The sequence below is a fragment of the Dermacentor andersoni genome, chromosome 1 (assembly GCF_023375885.2).
Source record: "Dermacentor andersoni chromosome 1, qqDerAnde1_hic_scaffold, whole genome shotgun sequence".
Lineage (NCBI taxonomy): Eukaryota > Metazoa > Arthropoda > Arachnida > Ixodida > Ixodidae > Dermacentor > Dermacentor andersoni.
The window spans coordinates 227,079,107-227,104,074 of NC_092814.1; the positions used below are offsets into that span (position 1 = coordinate 227,079,107).

General features: G+C 47.6%; 1 non-coding gene across 1 annotated transcript; it reads left to right on the plus strand.

The window, feature by feature from the left end:
* Positions 1-24,418: 24,418 nt before the first annotated feature.
* On the plus strand, positions 24,419-24,491 carry TRNAS-CGA (transfer RNA serine (anticodon CGA)). The gene has a single exon. It is a non-coding gene; the product is annotated as a tRNA-Ser (tRNA).
* The last annotated feature ends 477 nt before the right edge of the window (positions 24,492-24,968 follow it).

Sequence of the window (24,968 nt, forward strand, 5' to 3'; positions counted from 1 at the left end):
CTTTAATGACGTGAATATCAGATGAATGTCATAAAAGCAGTGATTCAACAATGAGACCGGCTGGAATCTGGCATTATGAAGCCAATAGTTATAATGAATAACTTATTTAACTGGTACAATGCTAGTTTTGATTCGTGCACTTCTTCATTGGTGTCATTCACACTGTAATTAAATGAACATGTTAAAATACCCTTGCTAAGTGATAACGCTGAGTCTTTCATACAGCATTGCGTTATGGATATCAAATGAAACATCATTCAAACAGTGACTCATATATGATAACTAGGAGTTAGATAACTAGGACAGTTACTACTGGTCCTGAATAATACTGTTTAGTGTGTCAATGGTAGCCTTTATTCATATACGTCGTCATTGATATCAATCCAAAAGTCATTAAATGACTATTTCTTTGGTTACCGTTGCTGACCGATCACGCCGGGTCATTAGTGATCACTAGCAATACGCTCAGTATGAGGTTCTCGTATATTATGCAATATGAGCGTAATGAATATCAAATTAAGTCATACAAACGATGGTTCAATTATATTAACTAGGAGATGGTATGACCGAGTCACTTGTGATCACAAATCACTTTATCTGGTATGACAGTAGTAACCTTGATTCGTGTACATCGTCATTTATCAATCAAATAGGTATTGCATGAGCATTTTTGTTACCATTGTTAATTCATGATGCTCAGTCATTAGTGATCACTAGTGATATGCTCCGTTCAATGTGCTCGTACTTTTAAGCAGCTTACTGTCATGGATATCAAATGAAAAGTCATAAAAATTCTAATTCAAATGTTATACAACTATAAGAGATGGTAAGGTTGAATCACTAGTGATCGCGAATCACTTTGCTTAGTATAACAGCGGTAGTCTTCATTTATTCACTGTCATTTCTATGAATCATTTTCATATTTCAATCACTTGCGATAGCAAAAGAAAAAGAGAAGTGCGTAAGCACTCCCCTCCAGCATGCTTATCGAAGCTGAGGTCGAGTTTGCGAGGGCGAACGGGTGCAAGTGAACGATGTTTTTCCGGCCCAACGCATCATCACATGTCGGCACCTTGTCATATCTTTTTATATCCCCCCCCCCCGTTACATCACCTTGTATATAAGCGTGTTGTTTAACAGTATGAAACAAGTTGGTAGTTTGCGCCACGTACGTCCGCGTCTTGTTCCTTATATACGTTCGTCAGTGTAACACTAAGCGCAATACAATCATGAACGTCCACAAACTAGCTCCGTTCATTGCTTCACTGTTTCATTAAGCTTATTTTTTCTAAATATATAGCAGACAGGTTCGAAATACTGGTGATCACTAGCGATTATGTTCAGTGTTCTCGACTAAACTCCGAACATTTTTACAAAATTTTAGTTGCCTCGGGATTAGAAAGTTCTTGAATGACGTTCTGTTTCGATTGGAGTCACTCGCGCTGAAAATCGGCTGGCGTTTGGATTAATTTGGGCGAAAAAACCTGTAGTTTGCATAAGCAAAACCAAGTGCCGCTGTAAACTCGCCCTCAGTAGTGCATCTGTTTATGCTTCGCAGAATTGAGCCAAAGGTATGGTTGCCAGCAAGGTACTCCTAATAACAACACCTAGATGTTGCTAAATATGTTGGTTAAGGGGAAAGGAAAAATGCAGTCCTAGCGCGCGTAGGAACTACGTAGGTTTCTAGCGAGGGGGAAGAACTTCGCGGCGTGACGCAGCAGGCACTCATGCAATGACAGTGTAGAGTCACTGAAAAAAAAAATTCAGTGTACCGCAAAGGTGTGCGCTGTGCCGGCAACAGTGTGTGGCGGCGGCCATTTCCCCTCCAGACCGCCGACGCGCTGCCAACGCGCGTTGAGTAAGACACGGATTTCCCCCCTGAGTTTCGAGTTCCGTTCGGCGAAACTGGATTATTTTTGTCTGTTTCTTCAAGTGGACATCACAAGTAACACCGGGATCGATATCGACGGTAATGGACGCACTGCGCGGAAGGCGACGGAACTGCATAAAATGTGCGGCGATGGTTTCGACGCTCGCGAACTCTCCGCGTCGCTTAGTGGACGTAGTCTTGCGTCAAGTTTCATGCGGTGCTGCAAACATACTTGCATGCACTCGATGAATTCACTTAAAACGTCGCTTACTTGCCAATTGAACCTTGACGTTGTGCTAAAGAACGCAGCTTGGCAGCCGATGGAATGTGTAGCCTTGTTTAGGTTGTGTTACGTTTCGCCTACAACGCGCGGTAATGCCGGCGCGGATGCAACGGACGCCGGGGCTTCGTTCAAAGCGGCGGACATTTTGGCCCGTTCGACGCCGCCGCAACGCCTCCCCGCCAAGCGTGTCCAGGCGTGTTTCAGTGCCACGTGTCTTCGTATGTGCGTGTGTGTGTGTGTGCCCACGCTTGTCAAAGCGCGGCAGCCGGGGAGCGGAGCTCCCCAAGTGAGGAGCCAGGAGGTCTGTCCGTCGGCGGGTTGGCGATGCGTCACTACACTCGTCTCAACATGTCTCTCGGCTCGACCGTGCTCCGCCGTCGCGTGGGCTCATGCTCCGCCGTCGCGTGGGCTCATGCTCCGCCGTCGCGTGGGCTCATCCCGTGACCTTACTTCTGGCCCGCGACGCCGAGAGTATAAGAGCAGCTGCCCCCGGACGCCGAGAGAGAGGCTCCGATTTCTTCTGTTGAGTTACGTGCTCTCCCGTCTCTCCACTTCGGTCGACCTGACCGGCCGCTCTTTTGCGATGTTAGAATAAACAAGTTGTTCTGTTACCAGTCTACTCTTGCTTTGCCGGGACCTTCGGATGCTTCCAGTGCCCCAGGCCGCCAGGCCAACGCTACCCTTGGGGCTTGCGACCCATTTGCAATAACGGGCGTCAGCACCGAGACCCCAACAGCTGGTGGCAGCGGTGGGATCGCGACAACGGAGGCCAGCAGCGAAGAGATGCGGTTGACTGTATGCTGAGCAGCACAACGACCATCCGGGAGCAGTGCAACGAGCCCTGTGTGATGACTGGTTGCCTGCAGCGGAACGACGGCGCTGAATTCTTGGCTGCGAGGTTTGGTGAGTGCGGGACTTTCTTCTTCTGAGTTTTGCCAGGCTTTTGTTAGTGTCAGAAACAGAGCTGGTAATTGTGGTTGTCGTTGCTGCCGGGTTAGTTTGCGGCAAGACAATAGTAGGCAGTAGAGAAAGCAGCATTCAGAGCAGCCATGGATTTGAAGTCGTTGCGCAAACCGAAATTGCTGGAGCTTGCAAGAGAGTTGGGTCTGGATGTCTCAGACAAACTCAGAAAAACAGAACTGCTAAGGGCTATTCTTGAGTTAGAAGCTGAGGATGACGAGCTGTCGGAATGCCTTGAGACCATTGAGGAGAGGGAGACGGCAAAAAGACAGGAGCGCGAACTTAAAGAGCAAAAAGAGAAACAGGAGCGCGAACTTAAAGAACAGAAAGAGAGACAGGAGCGTGAACTTAAAGAACAAAAAGAGAAAGAAAAAGAAGAGCGCGACCGTCAACACGCTTTGGAAATGAAGCGTCTCGAGTTAGAGATGGAACGCGCTCGTAATGGAAGTCAGGCACACGGTGCAGGAGAACGAGTATTGTTCAAAATGACTGACCTGATGCGGCCGTTTAAGCTTGGAGAGGACATTGGTTTGTTCCTGGTTAACTTTGAGCGAACGTGCGAGAAGCAGGGGTTCTCTCGGGAAACGTGGCCACAGCGCTTGCTCACTTTGCTACCCGGCGAGGCGGCCGACGTAGTCGCTCGCTTGGAGAGAGAGGAGGCAGAGGATTTCGACAAAGTGAAATCGAGTCTGCTAAAAAAGTACCGGCTGTCAGCGGAGGCGTTCCGTCGGAAGTTTCGGAAAAATGAGAAAGGCAAAAGTGAGTCATATACAGAGTTTGCGTACAGGCTTATGTCAAACATGCAGGAGTGGCTCAAAGAAGAGAAAGCGTTTGGTGACCACGAGAAAGTTCTGCAGTGTTTCGGGCTAGAACAGTTTTATAGTCGGTTACCTGAGAACGTGCGGTACTGGGTCTTGGATAGGCCAGACGTTAGTACGGTGGCTCGAGCCGCTGAGCTAGCCGAGGAGTTTGTGACGCGTCGGGCTCGTGGAGCTAAGGACGGTCAAAAGGGTGAATTTGGCTCCAAGTTTGAGAGGCCAAAGTTCACGCCCATGAGAGCAAAGGGGGACACACGTAGTGCGGATGCGAGTGAAAGCAGTCCGACCGAACGTAAGGAGACGGCGGCAACCGAAGCCGAACGCAGAAAGAGGTTCGAGACGAGGCAAGCGCGCGTTTGTTATACGTGCCAGAAGCCGGGTCACTTTTCGGCGCAGTGTCCAGAAACAAAAACAAAAGTCGTGTTTTTGTCTTTATGCAGCACTGACGAGAACATGAAGCTTCTCGAGCCTTACATGCGAGACCTCCTCGTGAACGGGAAAGAGTGCCGAGTGCTTCGCGATTCCGCAGCTACAATGGATGTAGTTCACCCCTCTTACGTAGAACCCGATATGTTCACGGGCGAGTGCGCATGGATCAAGCAAGCAGTGGAAGCTCATAGCGTGTGTCTGCCGGTAGCAAAAGTGCTTATTGAAGGACCTTTCGGAGCACTTGAGACGGAGGCCGCAGTGTCATCTATGCTGCCCCCCCAGTACCCGTACCTATTTTCGAACAGGTCCGATCACCTCCTGCGCGAGAAGGGGCTTTTGTTTGGTGAGGCTAGCGTTCAGGCCTTAACCAGATCGAAGGTTCGGGAGCTCGCTGCAAAGGCGGTAGTTGCGGGGCCGACGTTGTTGAACGATGAGAAAGGGTCAGAGGCGCAGCAAGCTGGTATTCAGAGCACGCCCGAACTGAATAAAATTGAGCCTGTAGCGTTAAAGGCACCAGATACTGGAGAGGAAAATCCCGACACGGGAAGGTTAGAAGAGCTGTCTCCAGATTTGCTCATCGCGCCTACGTCAGACGGACTAAACAGGTTGCTAAAAGTCAGCGGGTCGGCTTTGATAGCCGAGCAAAAGAAGGATGGCAGCCTAGAAAACATACGCTGCATTGTCAAGGAAGGTATCGCCAAGAAAAATGCTCGCTTTGTGGAAAGAGGTGGGGTCCTGTACCGGAAGTATCTAGACCGCAGGGGAGTGGAGTTCGATCAGCTGATCGTGCCTCAATGCTATCGTCAGGATCTGTTGCGCTTGTCGCATGGGGGTTCGTGGTCCGGACACCTAGGAGTTAAGAAAACTAAGGACCGTCTCTTGCAAGAGTACTATTGGCCAGGGTGTTTTCGGGACGCAGACCACTTTGTGAAGACATGCGACACCTGTCAGCGGGTGGGCAAGCCAGGGGACAAATCGAGGGCGCCGTTGAAGTTGGTACCTATCATTACGGAGCCTTTTATACGGCTCGTTATTGATACAGTGGGACCTCTGCCGGTAACAGCCACGGGGTACCGACACATTTTGACTGTGATCTGCCCAGCGACAAAGTTCCCTGAAGCAGTGCCGCTTAAAGAACTCAGCTCAGTTGAGATAGTCAATGCACTACTGTCCATATTTGCGCGAGTTGGTTTTCCTGCAGAAATCCAGTCAGATCAGGGCACAGTGTTTACTAGCGCTTTGACGACAGCCTTTCTCGAAAGGTGCGGGGTAAAGCTGTTACACAGCTCAGTGCACCACCCCCAGTCGAATTCCGTTGAGAAGCTCCACTCCGTCATGAAGCGCGTGTTGAGAGCATTGTGTTTTGAACATCAAACTGACTGGGAGCTGTGTCTGCCTGGAGTGATGTTTGCATTAAGGACCGCGCCGCATGCGGCTACGGGGTTTTCGCCAGCTGAGCTGGTGTACGGTCGCTCGCTGCGATCTCCGCTTCGCATGCTTCGAGAATCATGGGAAGGCAGGGGCGACGACCCAGTCGTGGTAGAGTACGTGCTTAAGCTCCTCGAACGCTTAAGAAGGGCACAGGAGTTGTCAGGTGAAGCAATGGCAAAGGCCCAGCAGAGGGCCAAGGTTTATTATGATCGGACAGCCAGGGCCCGTCGTTTTGAGGTGGGCGATGAGGTCATGATATTGCGCACATCGCTAAAGAACAAACTCGACGTGCAGTGGGAGGGCCCAGCACGGATTGTTCAAAAACTGTCGGACGTTAACTACGTGGTGAGTCTGCCAGGAAAGCGGAAAGCACAGCAAGTTTACCACTGTAATCTGCTCAAACCCTATAAGCAACGGGAAGCAAGGGTGTGCATGATGGTAAACGTTCCCGAAGAGCTCCCGGTCGAGCTTCCGGGACTAGGCTCAGTGACGAACAGGAAAGACACCGATCAAGTCATTAGTGACTTAATAAGTAAAGCATCGCTGTCGCCTGAGCAGAAAACCGAATTACACCAGCTCTTACAAGAGTTTCAAGGTCTGTTCTCTGAGAGGCCTGGTAGGACTTCTGTCCTTACTCATGACATAGAACTTACCTCCCCAGAGCCAGTACGATCCAAGGCGTACCGGGTGTCACCCCGCCAGAGCGATATTATGGAGGCTGAGGTAAAGAAAATGCTACAGCTCGGTGTTATTGAGGCGGGTGAGAGTGATTATACCTCCCCTTTGATTTTAGTTGAGGTACCGGGCAAGGAACCTCGTCCTTGCGTCGACTACCGCAGGCTTATTTCCATCACTAAGGATCAAATTTATCCGATCCCTAACATCGAGGAGCGCCTTGAGAGAGTGAGTAGCGCTCAGTTTATTTCCATCCTAGATCTTGTCAGGGGTTATTGGCAGGTTCCACTTACAGAAGAGGCTAGTAGGTATGCGGCGTTCATTTCACCAATGGGGACATTCCGTCCTAAAGTTTTGAGTTTTGGTTTGAAGAACGCGCCATACTGCTTTTCAAGCCTCATGGATAAAGTGTTGCGGGGACAGCAAGAATTCGCTTTACCGTATCTAGACGACGTAGCGATATTCTCCGCATCCTGGCCTGAGCATATGGCGCACTTGCGGGCAGTGCTAACCCGCCTGCGCGATGCGGGCTTGACAGTCAAGGCTCCCAAGTGCCAGTTAGCACAGGCCGAGGTTGTCTACCTCGGACACGTGATTGGTCGGGGTCGTCGCCGCCCCTCTGAAATAAAGGTGGCCGCTGTGCGAGACTTCCCGCAACCGCGCACGAAGACCGATATTCGGTCGTTCTTAGGTGTCGCCGGCTACTATCAGAGGTACATCCCCAGGTACTCTGATATCGCGGCTCCCCTAACGGATGCTCTAAGAAAGACAGAGCCGCAAACAGTCGTCTGGGATGAGACAAAGGAAAGAGCTTTTAGCGCCCTAAAGAGCGCCCTAACAAGCCAGCCTGTGCTACGATCGCCCGACTACACAAAAGGGTTCGTTGTTCAGTGTGATGCTAGTGAGCGAGGCATGGGCGTTGTACTGTGCCAACGGGAAAATGGAGAAGTAGAACACCCCGTCCTGTATGCTAGTCGTAAGCTGACTGGTCGTGAGCAGGCGTACAGCGCCACCGAGAAAGAGTGTGCGTGTATCGTGTGGGCCGTTCAGAAATTGTCATGTTACCTAGCTGGCTCGAGGTTTATCATTGAGACGGATCACTGCCCTCTCCAATGGCTGCAGACCATCTCTCCCAAAAATGGCCGCCTCCTGCGCTGGAGCCTCGCTTTGCAACAATATTCCTTTGAGGTGCGTTACAAAAAGGGGAGTCTCAACGGTAACGCCGATGGCTTAAGTCGAAGCCCCTAACGTGGGAATCAGCCTCAAAATTGCTTGTTACGGATGTTTTTCTTCCTGAGGCAGGATTTTTAACCTATTGCTTTTGTGTAGTGTTTCAAAGTGATGATGTGCTTTCTAGTGCAATTTTCCGATTTGTGGACGCGTTCTGAGTGCTGCTAAACTACTGTAAGGAACTAGGCAGCAGTATAAAAGGGGAAAGAGCCTGGCAGGGCTTAGTGAGGGTTGTGCCGTGCTTGCTGACTGAGCGGTTGACTTTCGGTGTAGTTCTAACGCTTGCCGGAAACGAGAACAAAAATGTCAACTCTCCCGAAGTCACTTTGCAGTGTCCTGTGTGCACCTGAACGTGAGAACGAGGCCTTCTCTGTGCGCTGCGCTCAAGAAACGCCAAAGGACGCCCAACTTCGGTTATGAGCATCATCGAGCGACATCCCTCCGGACAGCGGATGCACTCCCCTGACCATCGGGATCTCCTTCCCCCGGCGGGGCGGTCTGTTACGTTTCGCCTACAACGCGCGGTAATGCCGGCGCGGATGCAACGGACGCCGGGGCTTCGTTCAAAGCGGCGGACATTTTGGCCCGTTCGACGCCGCCGCAACGCCTCCCCGCCAAGCGCGTCCAGGCGTGTTTCAGTGCCACGTGTCTTCGTATGTGCGTGTGTGTGTGTGTGCCCACGCTTGTCAAAGCGCGGCAGCCGGGGAGCGGAGCTCCCCAAGTGAGGAGCCAGGAGGTCTGTCCGTCGGCGGGTTGGCGATGCGTCACTACACTCGTCTCAACATGTCTCTCGGCTCGACCGTGCTCCGCCGTCGCGTGGGCTCATGCTCCGCCGTCGCGTGGGCTCATGCTCCGCCGTCGCGTGGGCTCATCCCGTGACCTTACTTCTGGCCCGCGACGCCGAGAGTATAAGAGCAGCTGCCCCCGGACGCCGAGAGAGAGGCTCCGATTTCTTCTGTTGAGTTACGTGCTCTCCCGTCTCTCCACTTCGGTCGACCTGACCGGCCGCTCTTTTGCGATGTTAGAATAAACAAGTTGTTCTGTTACCAGTCTACTCTTGCTTTGCCGGGACCTTCGGATGCTTCCAGTGCCCCAGGCCGCCCGGCCAACGCTACCCTTGGGGCTTGCGACCCATTTGCAATAACGGGCGTCAGCACCGAGACCCCAACAGTTGCCTTCATCGTGATAGTTCGCGTCCTTTCAAGGTACACAAGCAAGCAAAGGTAAACATTGCGTACTGGTTGATCGGTATAATCGGAGCAAAGGGTACGCGGTAATTTTTATCATCATCATCATCATCATCATCATCATCATCATCATCATCATCATCATCATCATCATCATCATCATCATCATCATCATCATCAGCCTGGTTACGCCCACTGCAGGGCAAAGGCCTCTCCCATACTTCTCCAACTGCCCCGGTCATGTACTAATTGTGGCCATGTTGACCCTCCAAACTTCCTAATCTCATCTGCCCACCTAACTTTCTGTCGCCCCCTGCTACGCTTCCCTTCCCTCGGAATCCAGTCCGTAACCCTTAATGACCATCGGTTATCTTCCCTCCTCATTACATGTCCTGCCCATGCCCATTTCTTTTTCTTGATTTCAACTAAGATGTCATTAACGCGCGTTTGTTCCCTCACCCAATCTGCTCTTTTCTTATCCCTTAATGTTACACCAATCATTCTTCTTTCCATAGCTCGTTGCGTCGTCCTCAATTTAAGTAGAACCCTTTTCGTAAGCCTCCAGGTTTCTGCCCCGTACGTGAGTACTGGTAAGACACAGCTGTTATAAACTTTTCTCTTGAGGGATAAGGGCAACCTGCTGTTCATGATCTCAGAATGCCTGCCAAACGCACCCCAGCCCATTCTTATTCTTCTGATTATTTCACTCTCATGATCCGGATCAGCAGTCACTACCTGTCCTAAGTAGACGTATTCCCTTACCACTTCCAGTGCCTCGCTACCTATCGTAAACTGCTGTTCCCTTCCGAGACTGTTAAACATTACTTTAGTTTTCTGCAGATTAATTGTTAGTCCCACCCTTCTGCTCTGCCTCTCCAGGTCAGTGAGCATGCATTGCAGTTGGTCCCCTGAGTTACTAAGCAAGGCAATATCATCAGCGAAGCGCAAGTTACTAAGGTATTCTCCATTTACTCTTATCCCCAATTCTTCCCAATCCAGGCCTCTGAATACCTCCTGTAAACATGCTGTGAATAGCATTGGAGAGATCGTATCTCCCTGCCTGACGCCTTTCTTTATTGGAATTTTGTTGCTTTCTTTATGGAGGACTACGGTGGCTGTGGAGCCACTATAGATATATTTCAGTATTTTTACGTATGGCTCGTCTACACCCTGATTCCGCAATGCCTCCATGACTGCTGAGGTTTCGACTGAATCAAACGCTTTCTCATAATCAATGAAAGCTATATATAATGGTTGGTTATATTCCGCACATTTCTCTATCACCTGATTGACAGTGTGAATATGATCTATTGTTGAGTAGCCTTTACGGAATCCTGCCTGGTCCTTTGGTTGACGGAAGTCTAAGGTGTTCCTGATTCTATTTGCAATTACCTTAGTAAATACTTTGTACGCAACGGAAAGTAAGCTGATCGGTCTATAATTTTTCAAGTCTTTGGCGTCCCCTTTCTTATGGATTAGGATTATGTTAGCGTTCTTCCAAGATTCCGGTACGCTCGAGGTCATGAGGCATTGTGTATACAGGGTGGCCAGTTTTTCTAGAACAATCTGCCCACCGTCCTTCAACAAATCTGCTGTTACCTGATCCTCCCCAGCTGCCTTCCCCCTTTGCATAGCTCCCAAGGCTTTCCTTACTTCTTCCGGCGTTACTTGTGGGATTTCGAATTCCTCTAGACTATTCTCTCTTCCATTATCATCGTGGGTTCCACTCGTACTGTATAAATCTCTATAGAACTCCTCAGCCACTTGAACTATCTCATCCATATTAGTAATGATATTGCCGGCTTTGTCTCTTAACGCATACATCTGATTCTTGCCAATTCCTAGTTTCTTCTTCTCTGCTTTTAGGCTTCCTCCGTTCCTGAGAGCTTGTTCAATTCTATCCATATTATACTTCCTTATGTCAGCTGTCTTGCGCTTGTTGATTAACTTCGAAAGTTCTGCCAGTTCTATTCTAGCTGTAGGGTTAGAGGCTTTCATACATTGGCGTTTCTTGATCAGATCTTTCGTCTCCTGTGATAGCTTACTGGTATCCTGTCTAACAGAGTTACCGCCGACTTCTATTGCACACTCCTTAATGATGCCCACAAGATTGTCGTTCATTGCTTCTACACTAAGGTCCTCTTCCTGAGTTAAAGCCGAATACCTGTTCTGTAGCTTGATCTGGAATTCCTCTATTTTCCCTCTTACCGCTAACTCATTGATCGGCTTCTTATGTACCAGTTTCTTCCGTTCCCTCCTCAGGTCTAGGATAATTCGAGTTCTTACCATCCTATGGTCACTGCAGCGCACCTTGCCGAGCGCGTCCACATCTTGTATGATGCCAGGGTTAGCGCAGAGTATGAAGTCTATTTCATTTCTAGTCTCGCCGTTCGGGCTCCTCCACGTCCACTTTCGGCTATCCCGCTTGCGGAAGAAGGTATTCATTATCCGCATATTATTGTGTTCCGCAAACTCTACTAATAACTCTCCCCTGCTATTCCTAGTGCCTATGCCGTATTCCCCCACTGCCTTGTCTCCAGCCTGCTTCTTGCCTACCTTGGCATTGAAATCGCCCATCAGTATAGTGTATTTTGTTTTCACTCTACCCATCGCCGATTCCACGTCTTCATAGAAGCTTTCGACTTCCTGGTCATCATGACTGGATGTAGGAGCGTAGACCTGTACAATCTTCATTTTGTACCTCTTATTAAGTTTCACAACAAGACATGCCACCCTCTCGTTAATGCTATAGAATCCCTGTATGTTACCAGCTATATTCTTATTAATCAGGAATCCGACTCCTAGTTCTCGTCTCTCCGCTAAGCCCCGGTAGCACAGGACGTGCCCGCTTCTGAGCACTGTATATGCTTCTTTTGGCCTCCTAACTTCACTGAGCCCTATTATATCCCATTTACTGCCCTCTAATTCTTCCAATAGCACTGCTAGACTCGCCTCACTAGATAACGTTCTAGCGTTAAACGTTGCCAGGTTCATATTCCAATGGCGGCCTGTCCGGATGTGGATGTCGGATGTGGATTTCTAAAGCCGCGTGTCACGCATCGGGGATAAAACGCCGCCGACAACTTCGCGTGTTGCGCGGCTAGCGACGTATTTGCGAACGCGTGCTTGTAATGTCATTGATTTGTCAAATAAGCTCTCTGAACGCAATGATCCGCGTTGTAACATTAAGAGCTCTTCGTTCACGCGAGACGCAATCTTGTGGTCATAAACGGGTAGAAAAACTGCTTTTTATAAAGTATTTTGGTACCTTTGATTACGTCAAACTTGCAGTGCACTTGCTTCCAGAACTTTTACTGCGTTCTGAAATGTTGTCTTGTTTGCACTTGACGTTGCCAGTACTTGACAGTGATGCGGTTCTTCTCAAAGCTCGCCTGTATTTTTCAATCGTACTCTTTTTATTGCAGACCTTTTAATCCAATCAGATCATTAACACGAGAAAGTATGTTTTAGAAAGAAGTCTCTGACTTGCTTTGTGTTGTCAGCAAAATTGGCATCTTAAGAAAAGCATGCAATCACAAAGTAAGATGTGGAGACAAACAACAGATATTTATTTCACAACAGTTACAGCACTGAAAAAAAGTATTTATTACAAAACCAGTTTTGCACACAATAGCAGGCATTCCCCCCCCCCCCCCCCCCCCGCCCGACTGTAAAAACAACACTGTAGCCCAACGGCTGCGTTTGTTTTAACATTACTACAGTTAATTGTGGGCAAACAAGAGAAGTCTCAGCCTAGAGCCGATGTTTCAACAAGGGAACACGGGGGTCTTCGTCAGGTGCTCCTTGGCTCCCTGTTCCTCAATTGTGGTGCGTCACCTGAGCCTTCTGGGTTATCAGCTGTCGGCTGGTGGCAACCTGGTTGGTTGACGTTCGCTTGCAATGAGTATCAGAGTCAATATTCACGCACAACGCATTTTTACTCACGCTGAATGTTTATTGCTTGTGAACCAGATATAAATGAACAAAAAAATCACGCATGCCGGAACCTAACAAAATTGAAAGTGGCGCGCAAAAAACCGCAAGAGATAATAACGTCCCACCATAAAGAAGATAGTGAGTTCAATCCATGTATGCATTCAGGAAGTGCATTTCTTTGGTGGTTAGCGCGATTGATGACTCGGTTATGCATTTGTCGTCCCTTTTCCAAATCTAGCGTGCCTCCGCTTCTAGGCAGGCTTTCACGTCTTTATTCCTCCAAAGAACACACGTAGAATAAAAAAAAAACAGCGCAAAGAATAGCTGGCTGCGCGAATCGAAAAGCTTACTTGAAAGATAGGTACAATGCGATTTTCAATAGCGCGAAGCCAAGCGAGCCGCGCGAACGGAACATCAAACAATAGCGCAATGCAGAGGGGGCCGCGCGAACCGAACAGCTCACTCGAAACCACTTGTACTAACTCCATATTCAAAAGCTCAAAGCAGACCGAGGTGCGCGAACCGGACAGGTAAAGTTTAGCGGTCACACGCAAGTACGGTCGCTTGAGAGAAATATCTGTCCTGCAAACTGCGCGTAAGTTATTGAACAAACTTACCTCGCACAAGCGGGTGTTCGAGGGCGCGATGCTTTTGCGGCCAATTCTGTGCAGCCACGCGGGCCACGCAGATCGTCAATCCCGGTCGTCCTTCCCGCACGGAATGCAGAAAAATGCCTTTCCGGACTCCGTTTGGTTGCTACACATGAAGGCGCAGCAACCAGGCGTAATATTACGGTAACTTGTGTCGCCTGTGTTTGCCAGGAACAAAGTGCTATCGCCAGCCACAAACTCCACGCTCTCCGCCCGCGCTACGTCCGCTTCGTGTTCCACGGTCCCAACAAAAAATAGCCAAATGTAGCCCAAAAATAGCCAGACCAAAATTTTCCGAGGGCGGAAAGTACCCCAAAATATAGCTAAAACGTTTGATGATGTTGTGCAGGTGTCATATAGATGGTGTCCAAATCTCACCGCGTATTTTCCCGGCTCTAAAATTACTTCCGCCGCATGCAACCAGCACAGCACTGGCCTCAAGATCTGCGTAAAGAATTCTAGGGAGAGCTGCCACTCAGACGTGGATTCAGACACAACTTACTGTTAAGAAGAACAGAAGAATTTTTTATCGATTTACTCATGACGTTATTAGTATTTATTGAGCCACGTTCTGAGCTAGCTGTAGTTCACGCCTCGTTTTACCCAAGGAATTTTTCTATAAGAGTCGGGCAAAATATTGCAAGCTCCAACCACGAGGATCAGATTCGGCTGGTCACGATCGAATGCCCAAGAGGCGGCCCCAACTCAAGGCATTAAAATAGCGATGCCTTTTCTATAGGCTGGATTTATAAAATAAACATGTTACTTCTCTCCCGCTCTCTCTCTTTCAATTTGCTCGAAAGCAGCTCGACGCTGAGACAGCAAATGCAGCTTCTTGGAGGCACGCTTGCCGCAGGAACGGGTTATTAAGAGCTGTGCTCTAAAATAATAATCACGATAAGTAAGCCACATAATATCGATTCCATCGTCAAGCTGCATCAAATCGACAGCCATGCCAAATATTTAACACCTAAAAGCTTTTCTATAAACGCAAAGGAACATTTGCATCACTTATACTCAAACACTGTGTTGGATCTGACGTAAAGCTTTCATTGTTGTTCTTCCTATATAATAATAATAATAATAATAATAAAAATAAACATTCACAGGATCTCTCATGTTACCCCTAAGACTACTTGAATATGAAATCCCAAGTGCCGATGCATTAAAGACGGACACATGACGTACACATCCCTCTTAATCGCTTAGTCTACTTCGCTTAGTCATCCCCCTTAATTCGCTTAGTGTACTTCGCTTAGTAATACCTAATCCCAAAGGTCGAGGGTTTGACTCCCACCCAAGTTCGTGGGTTTTAGTGCCTTAATTAACTGTCTTTTTTAACTTCGCCTTCATTAACACCAAAGGTCGTAGGTTCGACTCCCATCTATGGTCCTGGGCTCGACTCGCACCAAAGGTCGTGAGTTCAAGTGCCTTAATTAACTTTATCTGAATTAACTTCGCCTTAATTACCACCAAAGATGGTGCGAGTCGTCAAGGGTTCGTAGCCTTAAAACCAAAGGTCGAGGGTTCGTAGCGTTTTTGTACCTTTCGTGTCGTCGTCGCGTTTTCGCTTGAGGACTTTGAAGGTCGACTGACTGATGAGACCTATAAGGCTTTCGCCTTAATAATAATAATAATAATAATAATAATAATAATAATAATAATAATAATAATAATAGCAGTAGTAGTCGTAATTATCGTTGTCACATTCTTTTCTACACGTTCATGGAAATGGTCAGTGGTTGTTGCTCAGCGAAAACGATGGACCGGACTTGACATGGATGAAGTAAAGCAACCGAAACGAACGCAAATTTGAGGTGGAGACACTGGAGCACCTAAATGAATAAAGAACGCAGATAGCTTCACTCTTTAATGATTTAGATGCTCCTATGGCGGCGCGGCTTCTGTTACAGATGACTGACAGAAAAACAGTGCAGTTCTGGGAGTGCAATGCTTTAGCGTCACAAATTTTTATGCTGCCTCCATTTTCAGCAGATGGAACATGAAATCAGAGGGCGGCAGCACAGGTTATAGAAGTCACGTAGTTTTAACGCTCAAAGAGCATGCCAACGGCCGCTTACTCCTTATGTTAAGAGTATCCAATGCGTTTTATAAACTCGGAAAGTAAGTTCTCCATTACATTTGACTCGCAGATCAGTAAATTTATTCCTTTGTATCAGGTTTCCGAAAACGCAAGGAGCTCTTGTCTCGGTTGTAGGACTTGCACAAATATTTTAACAAAGGTGAAAAAATCATGAGCCATTCCACTCAGTGAAGATGGTTGACCAGCTAAGCTGTTTAGCACACGACACGCAGGTGACACATGATTTTGAACAAAGGTACGAACTCATTTTTTTAATTAAATATATTTAAGGAGAGGTTGGTGCCTATGTGTGGCTCCGAGTACTCATCTTCACTTACATGACAGTTATCGTTGGAAAGTTGTCAACAATCGCCAAACTGGACAACTAAACCTATGAACGAACATTCACGTACTAAGTCTCAGTACTACAATATAAATAAATGACGGCGCAACAGAAGAGTTCACATAGCATAAATACTCACAAAACCGAAGTGTTCACTCAGATGTTGGGCACTTGAATGTCGCACTCTAAATGCAACAAATACAAATGCTACATGAGCACGAAGGCACAATCAACATGTAATTAAGGGTACCTGTTAATAATAACAATGCGAGTTATAACTATTGTATGACTTAGTATTTTTGTGATATTTCTGATTCCTCCAAAAATTGTACTAAGGCGCGCGCAGCGATGGTTTGAAGTTTTTCTGTTGGCCATGGACCTAAAAATTTTCCTAAGGGCATAGTGGCCGGCTATCCGAGCCATGTAGTTTTTTCGAGAGATTCTTGCGGGGAGCATCGTGATTTTTACAGTGTAGAAGAAGGTGTGCTGTCTTCTTCAGCCTCTTAACATGAGCATGTAGCACTGCTAGTTTTTCTTATCCTATACAGGAAGCTTCTAGTATAGGCAGTGCCTAATTGAAGCCTATGAACTGTTGTTTCAACAGATCGACTAATTTAAAACGGAATATTGAATTCTATTCCAGGATCTATATTATATAATTGAGAGTTCTGCGCATCATTTATGAACCGAGTTTAATTGGACAATCTGCCACGTAGTTTGTTCAATAGATATCGCGCATCACTCGCCGCTAGAAGAAGTACTGATAATTCATTCTTTCGATGTGCTGCACGTTGTTAAGAACGGCCAGCTGCAGTGCAAGTTTTGCCAACCAATTGCGACTGTGGAAGCAACATCTCGGGAGCATCGCCGCCAACCTATAGCCACGGCGTGGCGAAGTAGACTTTGTGTCGATATCAATACGCGCATCCTCCACTCTCCGTCGGTTCAGCTAGGAGCCGTTGTGACGGAATGAGTTCGGCGGGCCACCTATTGTTACCAAACTCCCCAACGCGGACCTGATCTGCTACGGGTGTGCGAGTTGCCGCGGGAACGCCGTTTTGCGCTCCTTCCCACGCCCCGACCAAGACGCAAGACAACGCGCTACCCGGAACGGCTCCGAGTTCTATGAAATTCGCGTGGTGTCGGTTTCGGACCGTAAACACGTGTGTGTGTGCATGTGTGTGTGTAAACTGTCCTGCGGAGAGGCGGATAGTTTGCGGTGACTAAACGAACGTTCGCATCACCTTGTATCGCGGGAGGACCGAGTGTTTAAACACTGCTGTTGGGCGGATGCTCGACACACTTCCCTCAAGCAGTCATGTTAGACTGATGTACTTTCTCAAGCAGTCATGTTAGACTGATGTACTTTCTCAAACAGTCATGTTAGACTGATATAAATACTGTAAATAAACCCATATTCCTCGTTCTCGATGAGAAGCAGTCCTTCCCTTCATCAACGTCCTCAGCGTGGATAAGTTGGACGACGGCATGGGCCAGCTACCTTCGTATTCATGCTGGACTCCACTCTCGACAACGGATCACGAGCGATGGGATTGAGCCCCCAATCCTGACAACGTGCCATGTGATCAGCTGTTACATTTTCTATGATTTCACAGTGACTTGGAATCCACTGGAAAGTTATGTCGTGTCGTAGATCTTTCGCAATGGCGTATGTCTTCTGTATTTCGTATGTCAATGTGCTGTTTGCTTTTCTTAAGCTGATTTCTTTTAAGCACAGCAATGAGGCTTGTGAGTCATTCAGAATTACCGAACGAAGTGGTTCTGACTGCTGACAAATGTATCGTAAAGCAGAAAGTATTGCGTAAAGTTCTGCAGTTGTGGACCTTGTAAATTGGCAAAGCTTATACGCTCTGTTCTCTTGGTATGCAGGTATATGAAACGCAGATGTGGAGCTTCGTCTCCAGCATGATCCATCGGTATATACGTGAATGCTATCTACGCACTTAGTGTAAAGATGTGATAAAGTTAATTGCTTTATCGTAACTGCGGGCATATCACATTTGCGACCTACTCCAGGAATTGAAGTTATTATTTCTGGAATTGCTAGTCGCCATGGGGGATGAGTTGCGCAAGTAGGCCAGTATTCGTAAGCAGGCAGTAAGTTTTTGCGTCGCCGTATTTCTTCATGTATGCGTGCAGCGGTTCTATCCTGAAGGTCTTGGCATAGTGGAGGATTAGCGTGTTGTGTAGTCAAACGAAAAAAGTGACAAGTTTCTGTAAATCATAGTGCATGAAAAGTTGGTTGGCGTGACTCAGCTATTACCAAAGCGCTGGCAGATGCACGCAGAACACCAATACATACGCGAAGGCTTCTGGCCAGCAATCTTTGAATTGTTTGCTCTAGATTACACGATATTCCATGTAGCACAGGAGCAGAGTATGCTATTCTTTGTCTAATGATTGCCGAGTGAATGCGTAATAAGGAAGAGGTTGAGCTACCCCATCTCACTCCATCAAACTGACGGAAAATTTTGATTAGGGAGCTGACTTTCTCCTCTAATGCTTTTATTTGGGGAGCCCATGATAGCCGTCTGTCTATGATAATACCCAAGAACTTGTGTTGTCGCACAAGTTGCAGACGCTGAGAGTCTAGCACGAGCTGGAATATCTTGAGGCATTTCCTTGTAAAAGGAAGTACAGCAGTCTTCTCACGTGAAATAATCATACCTTTGCTTTTGAAAAAGTCATTAATTATATATTGTTAGGCCAGCCTGTAGATTTTGCTGAACGGCTTGAGCATTCGATTCAGATGCCCATATGCACAAGTCGTCTGCATATAGTGAATAATTCAAGGTAGCAGGCAGGATATGGGGTAATTCAGCCGTAACAGAGTTAAATAGAAATGGACTGAGTGCACTACCCTCCGGAACGCCTTGATTCACTTTATGCTGTGTGCTTTTGCCATCAGCAGTTTCAATAAAGATTTTCCTATCTCTTAAGAAATGCGCAATTCATCTCAGTGTTCGGCCAACTATGCCTAACTGAATTAACCCATGTAGTACGTGAGTGTGACTGGCTGTGTCAAGTGCACGCTTTATGTCTAGAAACACTGCAACGGTGATTCTTCCCCAGCTCCTGTCATGATGTATACGTATGTGACAAGATCTAAAATAGCATCTATCGTACAGCGGCGCCTGCGAAAGCCCGAAATATTTTCGGGTAGTGCGTTAGTCCATTCTGTCCACCACTGCAGCCTAGCTTTTATAATCTTTTCCATAAGTTTACATAGGCAACTTCTCAGACTGACAGGGCGGAAAGAATCTAGCGATAAAGAAGTTTTACCCGGTTTTAGTATCGGAACCACTCCTGCGATTTTCCAGGAAGGAGGAAGATATTACGATATTCACGCATCGTTCAGTAATTTTAACAAAGTTTTTGTGGCCACAGCACCCAGGTGTTTCACTGCAGCATATGTGACCCCGTTAGGTCCAGCCGCTGTCCTATGGTGGCACGATACAAGTGCGTGCTTTAATTCTTCTAATGAAAACGGCTGATCTAGGTCATGGCGATGGCTATTGATAGAAAAATTGATGGATGATTTGACTTCTTCGACATAGTTGCTGTATTCAGGTGTGCTTACTGCTGCACTTGTGCATGTAATAAGCTGACAGTACTCGTTTGCAACGGTCGTTTCCGGTACTTTCTGGACTAAAGCTAGAGCTTTGAATGGTTGTATGCGCTTTACTGGCCCATTCAAAGAGCACAGAACATTCCATAATTTTGATTCAGGTGTAAGGGGAGTTAGTGAAGTGCAGAATTCCTGCCAGCGCTTTGTACCTAGGCGCTCCAGCTGTCGACCCATACGATTCCACATCTTTTGACATTCTCGGCAATCTTCAATAAGGCCTGTGCGTCGCTGTTTTCTTTCAGCCCTGCCATGTATAGCTCTGAGCGTTTCGTATCCAGAATCTATACCAGCGTAACGTTCAGGAATCTTAACAAACTTTGAAGAAAAGTTTAATTTCTCTTCTATAAGCGATAATAGACTGTCTGTGTCACTGACCGCATCAGCTTGACTTGAAATGTGATATCGAAATGTCTGCCAATTTGTTATCTTTGCAGAGTGTCGATAAGTCGAAAATCGTAGTCTGGGAAATAGGAAAATGATCGCTACCCCTTGTTTCAATGTCTGTTCTCCATGTTGCTCCACATGCAATATCGTTTGAGCAGAGCGTGAGATCCATGCAGGCAGCTGGAGTAATTAAAGACCCGTAGGAACATCACTGAGCCGTCATTCAACAAACAGAGACCACTCTTCTGAACTGCCTTTTCTAGAGGTCATTTCCACGGCGGTCACAGTAGGCGCTTCCCCGCATGACATGGTGCGCACTGAAATCCCCGCAAAATATTGCATCTTCTGTGTATTTCTGAAAGAGACCCGTGAATGTGGAGAGTGAAATATTTGCAGAGGGTTGTAGATGAACACCGACAATATTGATATTTACTCGGCCAAACCGAACTTCACATGCTACGTATTCTGGGATGTCTGACGCTGCGCCACCTAATTAGGCTGACGGCAGATCTCTTCGAACACCCATAATCGCTCTGCTTAGTCCTGAAGATCGAGAGGACGTATAAACAACGTAGTTAGCTAGTCTAAAAGCGTTGTCTACATCGGCCTCTGTAATGCATAACACTGGAAAGGAGAACTGAGCCCCCAGTTTTCTAAAATCCGCACATTTAGAGCGAAGACTATTCGCATTCCACTGGAATATGGCGACATATTGATAGCAATTATTCGTGCCCCGCCAGCGCAGTGGCTGATGTAGTGTTTTGCAATATCACTTGTTCCATCGGCAATACGGCCCTGACCTACGGGAGGTTATTGGCCTGTGAAATCGCGGCAAGTATGGCTTTTAAAGCACAAAACAACATTAGTATGTCAAGTTCAGCAATAGACGCAGAGGTGTTCGTACGTTTCGTTACACTTACTGGTTGCGGTGTGCTCGTATTCTGTCGCATCTTAGCCATGTGGTTGCTCTTTTGACAAGATCCCTTGTGAACTTGTCGAGCTTGATGTTGGCTTGGTGATGTCCCAAAGCTTTGCCCTCGGTGTTGTGGCCACTTTGCGACTTTTGCATATTGCATAGAATTGTCCTGATGCTTAGGCGCTTCCGGTCGAGGTGGTTGCGCTGGGTTCGTCGTATTAATATTTAGTTCCGGTGCACCGTGCTGTTGTGCGCGACCGTAGATAATGTCGTGTTGGTATTGAAGAGAGGCCGCTTTGTTCTGCGGGCATCCAGAAAATGATGCAGTGTGGCGCCCGCTGCAATTTGCGCACTTAGGTTGTCTTATAGACTTGTAGTCTTTGTGATGGTGGTCTTCTGCACATATTTTGCAGCGCCTTGTTTCTCGGCAGTTTTTCGCTAAGTGACCAAATATCTGGCAGTTGTAGCAGCGTCTAGCTGGCCCCAGATATTCCTCGACTGGATGGCTATAGTGAAGCCAAGATACACTCGCTCTGGGATTGGTCGGTCACAGCGAAATTGCAAAATTACGCTTCTCACAGGGCGTGATTCCACGGTGCCATCTTCTTGACGTATGTAACGGGTCTGTCGTCCAGCTGATCTCACTCCTGCCTCTCTCAAATATTCTGTTAACGGTTCTTCTGTGTATTCTAGTGGTACGTTTCTGATTTTATCAACATTTCGTATGTAGGACTCCGGAATAAATGGCTTCACTAGTAAGCCAGCCACCCGTACACATGACAACAAACTCTTGGCTGAGGCGAGTGAACTCACAGTGACTGAGAAACTTCCGTCTTTGTTCACTCGGAAAGAACCTACTTTCTCTTTTGCTAGCGCAACGATTTCTGAGGCTACAACACTTGGGTTCATTTTCCAAAACGTTTTTTTTTTCTTCAATTGGTCGGAATACCAGAGGAACTCATTCGAACCTCCTTTCTTTTATATGTCACAAGAGTGAAAGCATCTGCCTCCTCATCACATTCAATGTCTTCTTCTTCGCTAAGGGAGTAGGTCGATGTTTCCTCATTCATGTGGTCAATCTGATCTTCCACTCTCACCTTTTTCGCACAGCTTGCTTCGTCCGACATGCTCGCAGCTTTCCTCGTCGCTTCCAGGACGAGTGTGGGTGGTCGAATGTAGGAGACCCTCGAGAAGAACTTCAGTTTGGCCTAGTTGGTGTTTACTGCATATCATATTGACCGCAAATAAAGACGGCGACAGCGGAAGAGAACACAAAAACAACACGGGCGGTAACTTCAAGTGGTTTATTCACGGCAACCCATGGGCTATTAGATTTGGAGACGAGCTTGTAGGACGAGCGGAGGAAGTTGGGGCGACACGACTAGGCGAGCAGGGTTTATTTACATTATTTACAGTTTAAACAAGACATACATCGACAGTCTAGCGTGACTCCCAAATGGAGCCCGCAAGGCGAAGCATACAGCAAACGAGCACACAGCTCACGAGTACATTTTGAGCACGACAACGAACACACTCTAGGAGCCGACAATCGCTGCTTATAAGCACACCGTTTGACGTCATCGTTCGACGTCACCGTAGACCAGCCGCCTCTCCGCGGGACGGTTTACACACACACACATACACACACACACGCACCCACACACACACACACACACGCACACGCACACGCACACGCACACACACACACACACACACACACACACGCACACGCACACGCACACGCACACACACACACACACACACACACACACACACACACACACACACACACACACACACACACACACAAGTTTCAGTGCCCCCTCCGAAGGCAGATAGATGACCTTTGTAGCGCGACGGTCGTGTTATCCATTGTCCTGCGTACCCGTAGTCAGGTGGTCACGCCCGAACCCATCCGGCGCCTCTACATTCCAGAGCTGCCTTTCTCCTGCTGAGTGACTCAAGACAGGCGGTGCGAAACTTCGCCAAAGGCCAAATCTGCAGGGAGGCTGAGCGCGTACTGCGAGCGGTCAAACTAGAAGAACTAAAAGTACGACTCAAGTGGTTCCCGGCGCACGCGGGCGACGCGTCGGAACACAATGAGAACCATAATGAGACGGCACACGCAGCGGCGCGAGCGCTAACCAACCGCGCCCCGGCGACAGACCGTCCGACGTGGTTCGGAACCAAGGACCACATGACGGATTACAATGAAATCACGAAGGCCTACCGCCTGGCTCGCAGGACTCTCCCACCCCCGCACCCGAGACTGAGTCGAGCGGAGGCGGTAGTACTGAGACAGCTCCAGACCGGATCGCTACCGAGCCCGAGACTGATGAATCGCATGTACCCCGAGACATATCCGACAGATATGTGCAGAGTCTGCCGGAGGGAGACCGCAGACTACACGCACATCTTGTGGGACTGCGTTAAATATCCAGAAGAAGCAAAATCAAGAACACTCTCACCGCGGCTCGAGGTAGCCGCGAAGAGCTACGACCGAGACGATCAGCTCTGGACCGTCCAGCAGGCTCCAGGCTGGCTCATAGGCTCGCCGGTTCCGAAGCCATGCTGCGGTAATGACGGCATTTGCCATGCTTGCACATCCCCGTTGCTGCCTTGCCCTTCCGTCACGGTGGCAGGTGAACGACAGCGTTTGGTGCTGTCGCGCCGCTCACCGGTATCAGTGATCGCTGCTGATGTCCTCGAAGCCGTAAAAAGTTTCCACAATAGCCGCTCTTGTGCCTGATTTGCCTCGGCAGCTACACTTCTTCCTCTAACTTATTCATTGTCTTGATGGATGGTCATCGTGAAGAAAGGTACGCACACTCATTTAATGTCTTGATCGGTGGTCATTATTTAACTCGCAACAGCAATCACATTATTTGATAATGTTAAATGGACGCACGTACGTCGCTGGGTGGTCGGTTGGTCTGGATCGGTATGGCATCGCAAGGGATATGTCTGTAACACGGAACGCGCAAACCGCTCCCTTTTCGGTACACATTCACATTGAAATCACCGGCAACGACAACAGGGGTAGAGTCATCGCAGCTAATTCACGCAAAGTCAGTAGCCATGAACCTCACGGGACTATGAGTCATTGCATTTTTTGCTTGCTTACAGGGGTATGAGTCATTGATGATGATAATTTTTGTTCACGGAGAACAAAAATGCACGGAACCCTAGCCACATACAGCTTCGCTATAGAATGCCACATATACATAGATCTACTACAAATAGCCTCAACACGCTTGCGGATGTGTGGCTTTGTTTAGTGTCTTAATAAGTTGAATACTATTGCGGATAGGTAGCTCGCAACAAACGAAGAGAATGTGTCAGGTAACGTTCCATAAACAAAAAGCACTATGGCGGTGAGAAAGAAAATCATCTTGGTTGTATATCTGAAATTTCAGCTGAGCTGCGCTAGGCTGTTTTGCATCCTTACTGTTTCTGACGTTAACATAGGTGTCTCTTCGACTCCCGGAAACAGGGCTAAATACAAAGCGATGCTAACACTCCCAGAGTTCTACTAGGAAAAATAAATACCCAAGAAAGTGGATGGGGAAACGGCGCCGCGGTAGCTCAATTGGTAGAGCATCGCACGCGAAATGCGAAGGTTGTGGGTTCGATCCCCACCTGCGGCAAGTTGTTTTTTCATCCACTTTCATTTCCATTAATTCATCGTTTCTTTATTTCATTTATTAAGCCCTAGTAACTTCCCCTATGTTGCCCTTGGTGTCAGTGTTTGTAGGCTTCTTATGATATGAATGCATACAGCTTGTATTGTAATGGTTTAGTACGGATTTTGTTGAAGAAGATGAAACTCGAAAACTTTCCGTTCAAGCTGGTTGAATACTTGAGCTCCGGTGCGACATCATAAGCAATATTAGCCACGCATGCATTAAGTACCTAGTAATGCTGTGGATTTCCCAGGCTATGAGATGCTAAAATAACACAGACGCAATTGCTTGGAATGTATTCCTCGGCGTAAAATATCGGTAGTTTTCGGTGACTGATTTTAATGACCCGAATATGAACAGGGGGCAGTGGGGGATGCCGTAGTCGAGGGTACGGAATAATCTTGATCTAGGGTTTCTTAACGTTCATTACAACGTGAAGAT